The sequence below is a fragment of the Actinia tenebrosa genome, unplaced genomic scaffold, assembly GCF_029948245.1.
Source record: "Actinia tenebrosa isolate PJP-AT-01 unplaced genomic scaffold, QUT_ActTen_1.0 PGA_scaffold2__45_contigs__length_23673736, whole genome shotgun sequence".
NCBI lineage: Eukaryota > Metazoa > Cnidaria > Anthozoa > Actiniaria > Actiniidae > Actinia > Actinia tenebrosa.
This window is the reverse complement of record NW_028292579.1, coordinates 3,098,986-3,117,134: the sequence shown is the minus strand read 5'-3', so window position 1 is coordinate 3,117,134 and position 18,149 is coordinate 3,098,986.

Here is an 18,149-nt window from a genome sequence, read left to right as displayed (position 1 = left end):
TGTGAAAAAGTTCCGGCGTTAGTCTTCAACATCGGCGGTGGGGTTCCGAACGAGAACTGAACTGGTCTTACTAATTATATCTTTTTTTCTGTAGGTTAGTAATGTGCGGTCATTTCATCATCAACGTCCTAAACCCGACATTAACCTATACCGTCGAAATCTATGGTACACAGATCAATCCCAGGCCCCCAACTTCACCCACAACCGGTGTCATGCAAGCTGCTTCTAGTAGTCATTCTCCTCCAAAACTGTAGAAACCAATTTCCTTCGCGGGGGGTTCAATATTACGGGAATAAATTCCCTTCTAGAGACTAAGCACCGTAAGCGTGAATAATGGTCTGGTGATTATAAACGTATCTCTCTGATTTTCTCTGCTATTTATGCAAACGCCCACGGTGTCATCTTACGCGCATTTGAGCTGTACCTTCCCATGCAATCGCGACCATGTGGAAAGTCCAAACGATAGATTTTCGGCGCTGCCGGGGTTGGGCTCTACGGAGAAATGCGCAGGCTCCCTGTTGTTCGTCTTCGCGCGCATAGGCTGCAGTATACCATCTCATTCCAGGACCCTAAAGCCGACGAGCGTGACTACTCGTGCCATTGCAATAATACAAAGGATCAATTTCTTTCCCGAGTAGTTTCAAATTCACGGACATGCCCGTGAATTCAACCCAAGATGCCTGGGTGTATTTTTCTCGCCTGCGTAAGTCGTTATAGACACAATCTACCCAGCTAAGTAGGGTTTCCGCCAATTATAATAGCTCAGAAACATGCTTGCAGCTGCCTAAGCCGCCTCCTTTAGTAGGTTATTGGTATATTCCTCAGGGATCGCAGCAAACAACTTTCTTCTTTACGTTCTTGGTGCGGGGGCTTTTCTAAGGCTCCTTCTTAGGGCTTCTCCACGAAAATGGGGGAGGCTTCTAAGAGTTGTCAGAGTTAACGTCGTGCACCCAAACGTATGTCCTGGTTGCTCGATGCCCGCCTTTTGTGTTGTATCAACGGACGGAATGGCGTTGATGGACGTTGATACCCAATACTTGGCATTAACCAACAACCAGGACTCAAGCATAATCTAGCCGCCACTTTAGATGCCTGCACAGCAAGTGGATATCTTTGAACTGACGTAGAGATCTCATTCTCGATACCGCGACTTCGAAGAGGGACAAGGAATACTTGTTGCGTTTTCCTTGTGACGCACCGGAGGCATCTACGAGGGGCTGCGAGTGCTACCTGGGCCCCTAGAATGCCAGTAAACAAAGGCTTCGATGCTTCGATTAACCTTGCTAGTTTTCAGGTCAATGCCCCTTTGCGGCAAAGAAAGGCGCACAAGGATACGTTTTCTTGCTTTCTATGTAGTAAATTAAAATTACCCTTCGTTCGCTGCATCCTAATCCGAGAATTCGTAGAGCTAGGATACCCATGCCCGGCGTTTCTATGCGGCACCAAACATACGAAGGATAGGTGTAAGTCTCCTAATACCATGGGCGGTACCTATTGTTACGAAAACGGGTTGTAAGCTTATAAACTCATTCCTTAATCGACTCACCATGGAACTTTGTCATATTTGTTATCTTCGGGGTAAAGATAGCTGTCACTAGGAAGGCGGCGCTCCTAACTCAAACAATATCTTACGATTATTAAAAGAAAATAAATCGAAGGAAAGGAAATGGACTATCCGAAGGCTATACCACATCCTTTAGTAGGCAGCCCAGAACAGCCAAAGTTTAACTGCTGCGCCAATACCGGCATGTTGGGACCTGATTAACCATTATCTGGATTCTTCCCTGAGTAGTTTCATGGAAGTTTCTCTAAAGAGTCTCTGACCTTGTCTTGAAAGGTCTAGGACCACGGGGAGGGATTTTCTAGGAGGTAAACCATCTTAGCAAAAGTCATCCGTCCACCTTTGTTGTCGTTAAAAGGGTTAATTCTGGTTGCCGGCAATAGATTCTCTGGAAAATAGGTTGCCTTTCCTTTATGCTCGGTTTGGTTGTAAAATCTTAGGGATTGATTGGCTTCCAAGTCCGCATTGCGGTACATCCTTAGAGCCGTTATAGTAAATACCATCGGGCCTTCTTCGAACTTACTAGGGTCTGCATGCGGAAACATATTCTCTATTCCTAAATTCTCTCCAATTCCAGTAATCCGCGTTGTCGTGATGTGGCTGCTCCTTTTATCATTCCCAAAAGCGTCGTACATTAGTAATATATATAATGGATGTTATACCATCAGCACCTAAGTTGTACCCAGATTTCCCTATTTACTACACCTAACGAACTAAACGGTTGAAAACTTTAGGCTCAACAAAGCAATTAATTCTGGCTTACTTGGAAGGGGCAGGCACCCAAAACACTACGAAAAAGTCCGAAAAAAGTACGTCAGAGCCCGAGGAGTACGCTACATAAGATTTCGATAACTTTGGGGTCATATCTGTTGTGTTAACAGGTCTCCGCGGCTACTTCGCTTACTGGGCCGGAATACTCGTTGGAGTTCCTTTGGCCGGCGTTGGGGCAGCCTGTGGGATTATCTCGGCTGTTGCTACGGGTATTATGAAAAGCTATCCACGAAAATATCCAAGCTTTATGACACGACAATAGCTCTGTCGGGGTTATTTTGGGCTAAAGTAAATACTATTACGAACCCGACCTTGTCTCAACGGCTTTGCGTGACAGAAAGATAGACGACGTAGAATTCTCGCTTATTCTGACCGAAGAAGACAAATACGAGAAACTAAAGTCGGACATAAGGAACAAAAAAAACAGTCGTAAAAGATCTTTCCGATGAATCTCGCAAACAGATCTACCAGGAGCAAAAGAAGAAAAGACAGAGCTTCAAAGAGAAAGCTTGCTCAGAGTAAACATCTGCTTGAAAAAGCAAAAACAGAGATTTATTTACATATTGAACGCCGGCTGTCTGGCTTCATATGCAAATTAGTTTCACAAAAGATTACACAAAAATATTACGCAGCCTGCATCGTTTCACAAAAATATTACACAGCCTGCATCGTTTTCACAAAATATTACACAAATGGAAAAAAACTTGTGTAAAATCATCTTCTCGGAATCCATTCTAACAGCGGGGTGTGACTGGGGTCTATTTTTATAAATATTTCGTAAATTACGTCAGGATAATAAGTAATATCTATCAGTCGAACCAAAACATCCACTCGGCTTTTTTGTCATATTCAGAAACCTCAGGAATAGACTTACGGTAATTTCAGACAAAAGATAGGAATAGCTTTGTAATATTTCCCTAGTTTAATTTTTTCAACGTTTTCCTTAGTAGACTTTGTGGGGTTGGCTCTTCTAAATGGTCTATGATTTTCTTCTTTACTTCGTTGTCTAAATATATCGGATGTAAACCCTTGGATATGACTCATCCAGTCCCTGAAGTATTTATTCTCTTATATGGCGTTTTTCTTACGACCTCCATTGGCCGTAATACTGCTCTCTGGTACGCCATTTGGTACGGCATTACGAATATTCTTACCACATTCGTAACACTGTGCTGACGTGTCGTCTTCTATTTGCATTTTTCTTACCACAACACCAGAAACCCTTGGGCTTAGGTACGATAACTTTAGGTCTTAGACAAATTATGCAAAGTCGTTAACGAACTTCTACATTCTTCGCCACTCCATATATTAGACTAACATATTTAAGTGCGCTGTTGCCCTCAACCACACTTGGAGGGGGTTCGTCCGTAGGTGGATTTTTGACGCGGGTCTTACACCGTGTTGAGATTGCGCTGGAACCCCCATTCCCTATACTAAGATGCGCTGTTGCCCTCACGGGTAATCCTGGCGTAAACTAACATATTTCGAGTGCGCTGTTACCCCCACGGGTAATCCTGGGGGTCTCATAGGGAATGAGGGCTACGCAAACAAGGGTTAGTGACTTTTTTAAACGGGAAATCCTCGTGTGGTCACTGCGCTAGAACCCCCCATTCCCTATACTACTGTCATAAAATACGATAAGTTCACTCGCAATAAATAATTGTAAATTATTTACACGATGCACAAAACATCAATCGATGAACAAATCACAAGATTATTTGTTCATATTTTGCCTACAACCAAAAAGAAATCCAAATAATCCAGATAAACATGCCTTTGAAGACGAGTCATCATCTGCAGTTCGATACAGCTGTCATGTTGATATATTTAGGCCCAGAAGTATCCACTTTTAGTCTTCAATTTCTTCCTCAGAGAAGTCTTTGAATATAGTAACATACTAAAACATTATTCTTGTAACTTTATCTAGGATAATAGTTTAAAAAAACTGCCCTCGTTATTTTCCTGAGTTCATCTTGTAGTTACTCTTTTCTAGTAATCTAGCAGTGAAAGCCGCTGACCAGCAAAATAGATTCAGCTGTCAAACCAATGCGGAAGAGTAAAAGTTTTGAATATGTTGAGTGTTTGTTTTCATGCGGATAAAAATTTGGAGAGTCTAGAGGGAAGGTTAATCTTGTAAAACTATTGGAATGGACATATGATATTGAAGGTCATATTCTAATGAAGGAAATAGAAGACTCCGCTACGCTGTCATAAAGCACGCGGGGGGTTGGCAGAACACGAGAGAAGTGTTAGGAGAAGCATGACGCGTATCGGAGTGCGTCTGGACACTTCTCGAGTGTTCTGCCAATCGCCAAGTGCTTTATTGACTGCACACACCACAACAAGCAAGTTTTTTAATTTTTTTTATAAAAACAAATTACAATAACAGACAGGAATGACGCAACGGAAAGTGCGCGCGCGTGCAATATGCTCTCATAAAGCACGCGCTCTAAGCCAATCAGAACGCGACATTCATAACAGTTATTTTATAAAGTACCATCTTTCACGAGAAGACTTGAAATACTACTTTTCCCAGTAGGCCGAGGAGGTTATGTTATCCGCAAGTACAATTCAAATCGACCACGTGATGCCAATGTTGTACCACGAGGACAAGTCTTTTACACAAAGTGATTGAAACTTGACTGAATTTTGATCACGTGGTGTAAAAAAACTGTCCACGTGGTACAATATTGGCATCACGTGGTCGATTTGAATTTACTTCTGGATAACATTACAGACGCCACAAGGCGATTAAAAATCAAAACTGCATCGGTCTACTGGGAAGAGAAGTAGTGTCAACTTATCTTGACCAAGTCAGGAAAATTTTACGTTAATAATAATGATATCTCTGGTGGTAGATCTGTCCAAAACATAAATATAGCATTGGGCAGTTCTGGCTTCGAGATAAAAATAAATAAACAAAGTATGGGCTTCCTGTGGTCCACGTGTGACCTGTGCTCTATAAAACATCAAAACAGATTCAGCTGTCAACCAGTACGGAACAGTAAAAGTTTTAATATGGCGAGCGTTTGTTTTATGCTGATGAAAATTGTGGAGAGTTTAGAGGGAAGGTAAATTTTGTAAAACTACGGGAATATACAGATGATATTCAAGGTCATCTTGTAAACAACAAACTTGATTCCAGCTAAAATACGTCTTTCTAGTAGTTTTCACCTCCCCCGAGCCCTCCCCCCAGCGTTGGCTCTGGTCCCAAACAATGGCTGTGGATGCTCTATACTCCACATTACATTGTGCCTTTAAACTCTTCCATCATTCACGCTAGCACCCACCAAACTACATAGTCTTGTAGCCCGAGCTCCAAAGTCGTTGCTTTTTTGATTTGGGGGCCGCAGCTAGTGTACCGGCTGAGAACTTAAGGATTGTCTTGGGGCAGTCCTTGCTAATTCAGCCAATTGCTCTTATAAGCAAATGTATGTGAACGCAAGAGGAACTTTGCCAATTCCCTTGGCAACGTCATTTCGTTTGGAAAACCGAATGTTCTTGACCGTTTTCGATAGGGGAATCATGTTCAACAGCAAATTTCCAGCTAAAATACGTCTTTCTAGTAGTTTTCACCTCCCCCGAGCCCTCCCCCCAGCGTTGGCTCTGGTCCCAAACAATGGCTGTGGATGCTCTATACTCCACATTACATTGTGCCTTTAAACTCTTCCATCATTCACGCTAGCACCCACCAAACTACATAGTCTTGTAGCCCGAGCTCCAAAGTCGTTGCTTTTTTTGATTTGGGGGCCGCAGCTAGTGTACCGGCTGAGAACTTAAGGATTGTCTTGGGGCAGTCCTTGCTAATTCAGCCAATTGCTCTTATAAGCAAATGTATGTGAACGCAAGAGGAACTTTGCCAATTCCCTTGGCAACGTCATTTCGTTTGGAAAACCGAATGTTCTTGACCGTTTTCGATAGGGGAATCATGTTCAACAGCAAATTTCCAGCTAAAATACGTCTTTCTAGTAGTTTTCACCTCCCCCGAGCCCTCCCCCCAGCGTTGGCTCTGGTCCCAAACAATGGCTGTGGATGCTCTATACTCCACATTACATTGTGCCTTTAAACTCTTCCATCATTCACGCTAGCACCCACCAAACTACATAGTCTTGTAGCCCGAGCTCCAAAGTCGTTGCTTTTTTTGATTTGGGGGCCGCAGCTAGTGTACCGGCTGAGAACTTAAGGATTGTCTTGGGGCAGTCCTTGCTAATTCAGCCAATTGCTCTTATAAGCAAATGTATGTGAACGCAAGAGGAACTTTGCCAATTCCCTTGGCAACGTCATTTCGTTTGGAAAACCGAATGTTCTTGACCGTTTTCGATAGGGGAATCATGTTCAACAGCAAATTTCCAGCTAAAATACGTCTTTCTAGTAGTTTTCACCTCCCCCGAGCCCTCCCCCCAGCGTTGGCTCTGGTCCCAAACAATGGCTGTGGATGCTCTATACTCCACATTACATTGTGCCTTTAAACTCTTCCATCATTCACGCTAGCACCCACCAAACTACATAGTCTTGTAGCCCGAGCTCCAAAGTCGTTGCTTTTTTTGATTTGGGGGCCGCAGCTAGTGTACCGGCTGAGAACTTAAGGATTGTCTTGGGGCAGTCCTTGCTAATTCAGCCAATTGCTCTTATAAGCAAATGTATGTGAACGCAAGAGGAACTTTGCCAATTCCCTTGGCAACGTCATTTCGTTTGGAAAACCGAATGTTCTTGACCGTTTTCGATAGGGGAATCATGTTCAACAGCAAATTTCCAGCTAAAATACGTCTTTCTAGTAGTTTTCACCTCCCCCGAGCCCTCCCCCCAGCGTTGGCTCTGGTCCCAAACAATGGCTGTGGATGCTCTATACTCCACATTACATTGTGCCTTTAAACTCTTCCATCATTCACGCTAGCACCCACCAAACTACATAGTCTTGTAGCCCGAGCTCCAAAGTCGTTGCTTTTTTTGATTTGGGGGCCGCAGCTAGTGTACCGGCTGAGAACTTAAGGATTGTCTTGGGGCAGTCCTTGCTAATTCAGCCAATTGCTCTTATAAGCAAATGTATGTGAACGCAAGAGGAACTTTGCCAATTCCCTTGGCAACGTCATTTCGTTTGGAAAACCGAATGTTCTTGACCGTTTTCGATAGGGGAATCATGTTCAACAGCAAATGTCCAGCTAAAATACGTCTTTCTAGTAGTTTTCACCTCCCCCGAGCCCTCCCCCCAGCGTTGGCTCTGGTCCCAAACAATGGCTGTGGATGCTCTATACTCCACATTACATTGTGCCTTTAAACTCTTCCATCATTCACGCTAGCACCCACCAAACTACATAGTCTTGTAGCCCGAGCTCCAAAGTCGTTGCTTTTTTTGATTTGGGGGCCGCAGCTAGTGTACCGGCTGAGAACTTAAGGATTGTCTTGGGGCAGTCCTTGCTAATTCAGCCAATTGCTCTTATAAGCAAATGTATGTGAACGCAAGAGGAACTTTGCCAATTCCCTTGGCAACGTCATTTCGTTTGGAAAACCGAATGTTCTTGACCGTTTTCGATAGGGGAATCATGTTCAACAGCAAATTTCCAGCTAAAATACGTCTTTCTAGTAGTTTTCACCTCCCCCGAGCCCTCCCCCCAGCGTTGGCTCTGGTCCCAAACAATGGCTGTGGATGCTCTATACTCCACATTACATTGTGCCTTTAAACTCTTCCATCATTCACGCTAGCACCCACCAAACTACATAGTCTTGTAGCCCGAGCTCCAAAGTCGTTGCTTTTTTTGATTTGGGGGCCGCAGCTAGTGTACCGGCTGAGAACTTAAGGATTGTCTTGGGGCAGTCCTTGCTAATTCAGCCAATTGCTCTTATAAGCAAATGTATGTGAACGCAAGAGGAACTTTGCCAATTCCCTTGGCAACGTCATTTCGTTTGGAAAACCGAATGTTCTTGACCGTTTTCGATAGGGGAATCATGTTCAACAGCAAATTTCCAGCTAAAATACGTCTTTCTAGTAGTTTTCACCTCCCCCGAGCCCTCCCCCCAGCGTTGGCTCTGGTCCCAAACAATGGCTGTGGATGCTCTATACTCCACATTACATTGTGCCTTTAAACTCTTCCATCATTCACGCTAGCACCCACCAAACTACATAGTCTTGTAGCCCGAGCTCCAAAGTCGTTGCTTTTTTTGATTTGGGGGCCGCAGCTAGTGTACCGGCTGAGAACTTAAGGATTGTCTTGGGGCAGTCCTTGCTAATTCAGCCAATTGCTCTTATAAGCAAATGTATGTGAACGCAAGAGGAACTTTGCCAATTCCCTTGGCAACGTCATTTCGTTTGGAAAACCGAATGTTCTTGACCGTTTTCGATAGGGGAATCATGTTCAACAGCAAATTTCCAGCTAAAATACGTCTTTCTAGTAGTTTTCACCTCCCCCGAGCCCTCCCCCCAGCGTTGGCTCTGGTCCCAAACAATGGCTGTGGATGCTCTATACTCCACATTACATTGTGCCTTTAAACTCTTCCATCATTCACGCTAGCACCCACCAAACTACATAGTCTTGTAGCCCGAGCTCCAAAGTCGTTGCTTTTTTTGATTTGGGGGCCGCAGCTAGTGTACCGGCTGAGAACTTAAGGATTGTCTTGGGGCAGTCCTTGCTAATTCAGCCAATTGCTCTTATAAGCAAATGTATGTGAACGCAAGAGGAACTTTGCCAATTCCCTTGGCAACGTCATTTCGTTTGGAAAACCGAATGTTCTTGACCGTTTTCGATAGGGGAATCATGTTCAACAGCAAATTTCCAGCTAAAATACGTCTTTCTAGTAGTTTTCACCTCCCCCGAGCCCTCCCCCCAGCGTTGGCTCTGGTCCCAAACAATGGCTGTGGATGCTCTATACTCCACATTACATTGTGCCTTTAAACTCTTCCATCATTCACGCTAGCACCCACCAAACTACATAGTCTTGTAGCCCGAGCTCCAAAGTCGTTGCTTTTTTTGATTTGGGGGCCGCAGCTAGTGTACCGGCTGAGAACTTAAGGATTGTCTTGGGGCAGTCCTTGCTAATTCAGCCAATTGCTCTTATAAGCAAATGTATGTGAACGCAAGAGGAACTTTGCCAATTCCCTTGGCAACGTCATTTCGTTTGGAAAACCGAATGTTCTTGACCGTTTTCGATAGGGGAATCATGTTCAACAGCAAATGTCCAGCTAAAATACGTCTTTCTAGTAGTTTTCACCTCCCCCGAGCCCTCCCCCCAGCGTTGGCTCTGGTCCCAAACAATGGCTGTGGATGCTCTATACTCCACATTACATTGTGCCTTTAAACTCTTCCATCATTCACGCTAGCACCCACCAAACTACATAGTCTTGTAGCCCGAGCTCCAAAGTCGTTGCTTTTTTTGATTTGGGGGCCGCAGCTAGTGTACCGGCTGAGAACTTAAGGATTGTCTTGGGGCAGTCCTTGCTAATTCAGCCAATTGCTCTTATAAGCAAATGTATGTGAACGCAAGAGGAACTTTGCCAATTCCCTTGGCAACGTCATTTCGTTTGGAAAACCGAATGTTCTTGACCGTTTTCGATAGGGGAATCATGTTCAACAGCAAATTTCCAGCTAAAATACGTCTTTCTAGTAGTTTTCACCTCCCCCGAGCCCTCCCCCCAGCGTTGGCTCTGGTCCCAAACAATGGCTGTGGATGCTCTATACTCCACATTACATTGTGCCTTTAAACTCTTCCATCATTCACGCTAGCACCCACCAAACTACATAGTCTTGTAGCCCGAGCTCCAAAGTCGTTGCTTTTTTTGATTTGGGGGCCGCAGCTAGTGTACCGGCTGAGAACTTAAGGATTGTCTTGGGGCAGTCCTTGCTAATTCAGCCAATTGCTCTTATAAGCAAATGTATGTGAACGCAAGAGGAACTTTGCCAATTCCCTTGGCAACGTCATTTCGTTTGGAAAACCGAATGTTCTTGACCGTTTTCGATAGGGGAATCATGTTCAACAGCAAATGTCCAGCTAAAATACGTCTTTCTAGTAGTTTTCACCTCCCCCGAGCCCTCCCCCCAGCGTTGGCTCTGGTCCCAAACAATGGCTGTGGATGCTCTATACTCCACATTACATTGTGCCTTTAAACTCTTCCATCATTCACGCTAGCACCCACCAAACTACATAGTCTTGTAGCCCGAGCTCCAAAGTCGTTGCTTTTTTTGATTTGGGGGCCGCAGCTAGTGTACCGGCTGAGAACTTAAGGATTGTCTTGGGGCAGTCCTTGCTAATTCAGCCAATTGCTCTTATAAGCAAATGTATGTGAACGCAAGAGGAACTTTGCCAATTCCCTTGGCAACGTCATTTCGTTTGGAAAACCGAATGTTCTTGACCGTTTTCGATAGGGGAATCATGTTCAACAGCAAATGTCCAGCTAAAATACGTCTTTCTAGTAGTTTTCACCTCCCCCGAGCCCTCCCCCCAGCGTTGGCTCTGGTCCCAAACAATGGCTGTGGATGCTCTATACTCCACATTACATTGTGCCTTTAAACTCTTCCATCATTCACGCTAGCACCCACCAAACTACATAGTCTTGTAGCCCGAGCTCCAAAGTCGTTGCTTTTTTTGATTTGGGGGCCGCAGCTAGTGTACCGGCTGAGAACTTAAGGATTGTCTTGGGGCAGTCCTTGCTAATTCAGCCAATTGCTCTTATAAGCAAATGTATGTGAACGCAAGAGGAACTTTGCCAATTCCCTTGGCAACGTCATTTCGTTTGGAAAACCGAATGTTCTTGACCGTTTTCGATAGGGGAATCATGTTCAACAGCAAATGTCCAGCTAAAATACGTCTTTCTAGTAGTTTTCACCTCCCCCGAGCCCTCCCCCCAGCGTTGGCTCTGGTCCCAAACAATGGCTGTGGATGCTCTATACTCCACATTACATTGTGCCTTTAAACTCTTCCATCATTCACGCTAGCACCCACCAAACTACATAGTCTTGTAGCCCGAGCTCCAAAGTCGTTGCTTTTTTTGATTTGGGGGCCGCAGCTAGTGTACCGGCTGAGAACTTAAGGATTGTCTTGGGGCAGTCCTTGCTAATTCAGCCAATTGCTCTTATAAGCAAATGTATGTGAACGCAAGAGGAACTTTGCCAATTCCCTTGGCAACGTCATTTCGTTTGGAAAACCGAATGTTCTTGACCGTTTTCGATAGGGGAATCATGTTCAACAGCAAATTTCCAGCTAAAATACGTCTTTCTAGTAGTTTTCACCTCCCCCGAGCCCTCCCCCCAGCGTTGGCTCTGGTCCCAAACAATGGCTGTGGATGCTCTATACTCCACATTACATTGTGCCTTTAAACTCTTCCATCATTCACGCTAGCACCCACCAAACTACATAGTCTTGTAGCCCGAGCTCCAAAGTCGTTGCTTTTTTTGATTTGGGGGCCGCAGCTAGTGTACCGGCTGAGAACTTAAGGATTGTCTTGGGGCAGTCCTTGCTAATTCAGCCAATTGCTCTTATAAGCAAATGTATGTGAACGCAAGAGGAACTTTGCCAATTCCCTTGGCAACGTCATTTCGTTTGGAAAACCGAATGTTCTTGACCGTTTTCGATAGGGGAATCATGTTCAACAGCAAATTTCCAGCTAAAATACGTCTTTCTAGTAGTTTTCACCTCCCCCGAGCCCTCCCCCCAGCGTTGGCTCTGGTCCCAAACAATGGCTGTGGATGCTCTATACTCCACATTACATTGTGCCTTTAAACTCTTCCATCATTCACGCTAGCACCCACCAAACTACATAGTCTTGTAGCCCGAGCTCCAAAGTCGTTGCTTTTTTTGATTTGGGGGCCGCAGCTAGTGTACCGGCTGAGAACTTAAGGATTGTCTTGGGGCAGTCCTTGCTAATTCAGCCAATTGCTCTTATAAGCAAATGTATGTGAACGCAAGAGGAACTTTGCCAATTCCCTTGGCAACGTCATTTCGTTTGGAAAACCGAATGTTCTTGACCGTTTTCGATAGGGGAATCATGTTCAACAGCAAATGTCCAGCTAAAATACGTCTTTCTAGTAGTTTTCACCTCCCCCGAGCCCTCCCCCCAGCGTTGGCTCTGGTCCCAAACAATGGCTGTGGATGCTCTATACTCCACATTACATTGTGCCTTTAAACTCTTCCATCATTCACGCTAGCACCCACCAAACTACATAGTCTTGTAGCCCGAGCTCCAAAGTCGTTGCTTTTTTTGATTTGGGGGCCGCAGCTAGTGTACCGGCTGAGAACTTAAGGATTGTCTTGGGGCAGTCCTTGCTAATTCAGCCAATTGCTCTTATAAGCAAATGTATGTGAACGCAAGAGGAACTTTGCCAATTCCCTTGGCAACGTCATTTCGTTTGGAAAACCGAATGTTCTTGACCGTTTTCGATAGGGGAATCATGTTCAACAGCAAATGTCCAGCTAAAATACGTCTTTCTAGTAGTTTTCACCTCCCCCGAGCCCTCCCCCCAGCGTTGGCTCTGGTCCCAAACAATGGCTGTGGATGCTCTATACTCCACATTACATTGTGCCTTTAAACTCTTCCATCATTCACGCTAGCACCCACCAAACTACATAGTCTTGTAGCCCGAGCTCCAAAGTCGTTGCTTTTTTTGATTTGGGGGCCGCAGCTAGTGTACCGGCTGAGAACTTAAGGATTGTCTTGGGGCAGTCCTTGCTAATTCAGCCAATTGCTCTTATAAGCAAATGTATGTGAACGCAAGAGGAACTTTGCCAATTCCCTTGGCAACGTCATTTCGTTTGGAAAACCGAATGTTCTTGACCGTTTTCGATAGGGGAATCATGTTCAACAGCAAATGTCCAGCTAAAATACGTCTTTCTAGTAGTTTTCACCTCCCCCGAGCCCTCCCCCCAGCGTTGGCTCTGGTCCCAAACAATGGCTGTGGATGCTCTATACTCCACATTACATTGTGCCTTTAAACTCTTCCATCATTCACGCTAGCACCCACCAAACTACATAGTCTTGTAGCCCGAGCTCCAAAGTCGTTGCTTTTTTTGATTTGGGGGCCGCAGCTAGTGTACCGGCTGAGAACTTAAGGATTGTCTTGGGGCAGTCCTTGCTAATTCAGCCAATTGCTCTTATAAGCAAATGTATGTGAACGCAAGAGGAACTTTGCCAATTCCCTTGGCAACGTCATTTCGTTTGGAAAACCGAATGTTCTTGACCGTTTTCGATAGGGGAATCATGTTCAACAGCAAATTGCCAGCTAAAATACGTCTTTCTAGTAGTTTTCACCTCCCCCGAGCCCTCCCCCCAGCGTTGGCTCTGGTCCCAAACAATGGCTGTGGATGCTCTATACTCCACATTACATTGTGCCTTTAAACTCTTCCATCATTCACGCTAGCACCCACCAAACTACATAGTCTTGTAGCCCGAGCTCCAAAGTCGTTGCTTTTTTTGATTTGGGGGCCGCAGCTAGTGTACCGGCTGAGAAATTAAGGATTTTCTTGGGGCAGTCCTTGCTAATTCAGCCAATTGCTCTTATTGTCCAAACGAAATGACGTTGCCAAGGGAATTGGCAAAGTTCCTCTTGCGTTCACATACATTTGCTTATAAGAGCAATTGTTTGGCTCTGGTCCCAAACAATGGCTGTGGATGCTCTATACTCCACATTACATTGTGCCTTTAAACTCTTCCATCATTCACGCTAGCACCCACCAAACTACATAGTCTTGTAGCCCGAGCTCCAAAGTCGTTGCTTTTTTTGATTTGGGGGCCGCAGCTAGTTTACCGGCTGAGAAATTAAGGATTTTCTTGGGGCAGTCCTTGCTAATTCAGCCAATTGCTCTTATCAGCAAATGTATGTGAACGCAAGAGGAACTTTGCCAATTCCCTTGGCAACGTCATTTCGTTTGGAAAACCGAATGTTCTTGACCGTTTTCGATAGGGGAATCATGTTCAACAGCAAATTGGCAGCTAAAGTACGTCTTTCTAGTAGTTTTCACCTCCCCCGAGCCCTCCCCCCAGCGTTGGCTCTGGTCCCAAACAATGGCTGTGGATGCTCTATACTCCACATTACATTGTGCCTTTAAACTCTTCCATCATTCACGCTAGCACCCACCAAACTACATAGTCTTGTAGCCCGAGCTCCAAAGTCGTTGCTTTTTTTGATTTGGGGGCCGCAGCTAGTGTACCGGCTGAGAAATTAAGGATTTTCTTGGGGCAGTCCTTGCTAATTCAGCCAATTGCTCTTATTGTCCAAACGAAATGACGTTGCCAAGGGAATTGGCAAAGTTCCTCTTGCGTTCACATACATTTGCTTATAAGAGCAATTGTTTGGCTCTGGTCCCAAACAATGGCTGTGGATGCTCTATACTCCACATTACATTGTGCCTTTAAACTCTTCCATCATTCACGCTAGCACCCACCAAACTACATAGTCTTGTAGCCCGAGCTCCAACGTCGTTGCTTTTTTTTGATTTGGGGGCCGCAGCTAGTGTACCGGCTGAGAAATTAAGGATTTTCTTGGGGCAGTCCTTGCTAATTCAGCCAATTGCTCTTATAAGCAAATGTATGTGAACGCAAGAGGAACTTTGCCAATTCCCTTGGCAACGTCATTTCGTTTGGAAAACCGAATGTTCTTGACCGTTTTCGATAGGGGAATCATGTTCAACAGCAAATTTCCAGCTAAAATACGTCTTTCTAGTAGTTTTCACCTCCCCCGAGCCCTCCCCCCAGCGTTGGCTCTGGTCCCAAACAATGGCTGTGGATGCTCTATACTCCACATTACATTGTGCCTTTAAACTCTTCCATCATTCACGCTAGCACCCACCAAACTACATAGTCTTGTAGCCCGAGCTCCAAAGTCGTTGCTTTTTTTGATTTGGGGGCCGCAGCTAGTGTACCGGCTGAGAAATTAAGGATTTTCTTGGGGCAGTCCTTGCTAATTCAGCCAATTGCTCTTATAAGCAAATGTATGTGAACGCAAGAGGAACTTTGCCAATTCCCTTGGCAACGTCATTTCGTTTGGAAAACCGAATGTTCTTGACCGTTTTCGATAGGGGAATTATGTTCAACAGCAAATTGCCAGCTAAAATACGTCTTTCTAGTAGTTTTCACCTCCCCCGAGCCCTCCCCCCAGCGTTGGCTCTGGTCCCAAACAATGGCTGTGGATGCTCTATACTCCACATTACATTGTGCCTTTAAACTCTTCCATCATTCACGCTAGCACCCACCAAACTACATAGTCTTGTAGCCCGAGCTCCAAAGTCGTAGCTTTTTTTGATTTGGGGGCCGCAGCTAGTGTACCGGCTGAGAAATTAAGGATTTTCTTGGGGCAGTCCTTGCTAATTCAGCCAATTGCTCTTATAAGCAAATGTATGTGAACGCAAGAGGAACTTTGCCAATTCCCTTGGCAACGTCATTTCGTTTGGAAAACCGAATGTTCTTGACCGTTTTCGATATTTCGAACAAACTTGTTGAATTCAATGAGCCAAAACTTCACAAACCTTAAACTTAAACTAATGGCAGCCGTTATTTACCACTAAAAAAAGAGGTTTTAAGATAGCAGAAAGCAAACAAGCTGCTCGGAATAGAAGAATTAAACATAAAGGCACAAAACTCCCTCCCTCCCTAAAATATACCAGATCCTCAAATTTCCCCCCTAAAAGATAATCCCCCTTTCAATACAACTCGCATACGATCTTGTATTTCTCTACCAAAAAGCGAGGAGAGTAGCAACAGCAATTTTAGTCGCTTTTTTTCGTATTTTCCGAATCCTTTTTCTCAAGAAAAGTCTTTAATTTCTCTGTAGAATCACTGGCAAATCTCAATTGTTTCGCTTCGTGCTCCATTTGTACTGAAACTTCAAGCAAAATAACTGCTCCCGCTCTGTTGTTTTTGAATGATGCAAAATATCACGCCATCAGCGATTGTCACGTTCTGATCATGTGCACTTGTTTATTTTCACGATTATTGTCTCTTGCAATTTATTTCCCGACCGGGAAATAAGTAACTTATTTAATGGATCTTATTGAGAGTTTTCGTTATATCGAAAAACTTCGTAGATATATAACCAATCTGTTTTCGATCTATAATCATTGATGAAATATCTAGTTTTCTCTATTACTAAGTGATATCACCACAAAAACATTTATGAAATCTATACCTACACACAATTCTACATATGAAAGACAATGAGGCAATTGCTATACTGCATTTTCAGGAAAGATATTTTTAGAGAGCAGAAGCAGGGGCGGATCCAGGATTTTTTTAAAGGGGGATGGGGGGGGGGGGGGGTTGCAGCTTTGATTGAGGTACTTGCTTGGCGGGAAAGTAGCACAGGGTTCCCAAACGCAAGTAGGTCTTATGATAATGATTATTTGCTGCAGGCGAGCATGGTTGTTTCAGGTCCCACACAAGGCGTATAGAAAAAAAAAGCGAGCGAAATGTGTTCGGCACCCCTGTTTTAATAAAACTCGCGATGCTGTTGGTGTTGTCATGAAAATAATAATAATAATAATAAATCACTGGCTCTTATAGGGGTGGTTGCAACCCCCAAAACACACCCCTAGACCCGCCGCTGAGAAAACAATGTTGATGTACCCTAGCATACGTTGAGGTTAAAACCCCTAGCACTCGTTGGGAATAGAAACCCTACCACAAGTTGGGCTAGAAACCCTAGCGCAAGTTTGAGTTAGAAATCCTAGCACACGTTGAGGTTAAAACCCCTAGCACTCGTTGGGAATAGAAACCCTACCACAAGTTGGGCTAGAAACCCTAGCGCAAGTTTGAGTTAGAAAACCATACAACACGTTGGGGTTACAAACCCTAGCCCAACCCTAACCCTAGACACTGACGTTGGCCGGTCACGCGACAAAAAGCACCCATAAAATTAGAGTGTTTTAAAAATACCGCTAAAGAAATGACTGGAAGTATGCAGCCCCATGTAAATTAGCTTATATTAAACATGGCGGACTATTCAAATGAACCAGAGTGTTTAACAGTGCATCGTCGAGTGGAATTTGTTTTAAACAAAGGCAATTTTCCTTCTATAAGTTTTAAACCTCAAATTAATTGTCCGGCTGAAGTATTCTCAAAGACTGTGATATATTTGGGGTTCTGCCCAGGAACACCCCAAAACGTTAAAATAAAATAGTGACCAATCACAATTCAGGATGAAGTTAGCCAATAAAAGCCCTTTTTTGACCTAGATCAAGGTCTTCTTGCCTCGGCGTGAGAGTTGCCCAGGGAATGATGTTGGTAGATCAATAAACTAGATAAGTTTAAAAAGTAATCAGTAATTTAAATATAAAAACAGCCCCAGCAAGAAAACTAACTTGGAGAATCCGGGTATCGATCCCGGTACCTTTCGCATGCAAAGCGACCGCTCTACCATTTGAGATAATCCCACTTGTTCTGGTAAGCTGTTCATGTTAGTTACGCTATTATCACATTACTCTACTTTAAGGGTTGGATATTGCATAATAATTTTATCTATATCACTTGAGAGGATGGTCAAATATATAGATGCAGCCATCTGTAGGTAAAAAAATCAGTTGTTATAAGGTAAGACCTTCAACCACATACTATAAAGTACTTTGAATCTCAAAAACCAATTGCATTATTTAACGTTATTATACGGCACACACTTTGCCCATGAATCACAACTATTTTCGAGTGCAATTACCAGATCATGGAGAGCGATAATCCACGTCTTTGAACCAGTATTCAATAGGTTTATTTAGCTGAGAAAAGGAAAGAAAATTTCCTCCTTTTCCTTTACGCGGCTCACGTCATTGGTTTAAGTTCGTGTCTTTCAAGTTTGCTTGTTTTCGATAAAACATTTTTCGCTGAATAAGCGTGCACTCTTCGAAGAAA